The sequence below is a fragment of the Wasmannia auropunctata genome, unplaced genomic scaffold, assembly GCF_000956235.1.
Source record: "Wasmannia auropunctata unplaced genomic scaffold, wasmannia.A_1.0 LD336033.1, whole genome shotgun sequence".
NCBI lineage: Eukaryota > Metazoa > Arthropoda > Insecta > Hymenoptera > Formicidae > Wasmannia > Wasmannia auropunctata.
Genome location: NW_012026857.1, coordinates 139,510 through 140,930, shown reverse-complemented (window position 1 = coordinate 140,930; position 1,421 = coordinate 139,510).

Sequence of the window (1,421 nt, the reverse complement as noted above, 5' to 3'; positions counted from 1 at the left end):
AAGATGTATGCGATGTTTGCCGACTTGAAGGCCGCATTCGATAATGTGGATAGAAGAATACTATGGGATACTTTGAGAAGAAATGGGCTAGGAGAGGGGATAATAGGGAGAATAGAAAAAATATATGAAGAGACGGAGGTGGTAATTAGGACGAGGCAAGGATATTCAGAAAGTTTTTGGACGACGAAAGGAGTGCGGCAAGGGTGTGTGATGAGTCCACTCCTGTTCAACTTGTATATTGCGGAATTAGAAGAGGAATTAAGGAGAAGAGGGATAGGCGGGGTAGGAATAGGCAGCATGAGGGTATGGAGTATGGCATACGCGGATGATATGGTGTTACTAGCGAAAAACAGAGAGGCATTGTTAGATATGATGGATACGTTTAGAAGATTCTTAAATAAGAGGAAACTGATATTGTGTGCGGAGAAAACAAAGGTGCTGGTATTTAACAGGAAAAGAAAGGAAGGGAAGGAAATTTGGAAATGGGGAAAGGAAATAATCGAGGAGGTACAGGAATTCAAATATTTAGGCTTTATATTTAATAGGAAAGGAGACTATAAGGACCACATAAAGGAATTGACTAGAAAAGAAAGAATAGCTATAAGGAAAGTATGGGGGTTAGGAGAAAGAATGTTTGGAAATGATTTAGTTAGAAGATGGATGTTATTTAAATACCTGGTACAGAGTGTCATGTCATATGGGGTGGAAGTCTGGGGTTGGGAGGAAAAGGAGGAATTAGAGAGGATTATGTTGGATTACGTAAGATGGATTTTTAGGTTAGACTTCTGCACCCCAAGATATATAATTATGAGGGAATTAGGTATGGAAAAGTTGAGATTAAGCTGGGGCCTGAGGGCGGTGATATTTGAAGGGAAAATCAGAGAAAGAGACAAAGATAGCTTGGTGTGGAACTGTTGGTGGGAAAAGAGAAATAAAAATAGGGAGGACAGGTACAGCAGGGAAATGGAGAAATATTATAATAGATATGGATGGAGTTCGAGAGAAATTGAGAGGATAAAAGAGGATGAGGGTAATATAGAGGAAAGGATAATTGTAAAGGAAAGGGAGCTACAAAGAGAATGGGAAGAAGAAAGAATCGGACAGGCGACATATAATAAGAGATACAAGGAGATAAAGACAGAGAGAAAAGGGCCAAGATATTTATGGAAGGTTAATTTAGGGAAGACGAAGAGGGGGAGAGGTGTAAAGGCATTGGCGAAATTGAGATGTGGAAACTTAGAGGAAGACAACAAATATTGGTTGAATGAAACAGTTAGGGAGTGTGTATTTTGCGAAAAAGAGAAAGATAGACTGGAGCATTATGTGGAGGATTGTGAGATAACAAGAGAATGGTTTATAGAACTAGGAGAGGATATGGAGACGAGAATTAGTAGGATGTTAGACGAAAACTTAGATGAGGG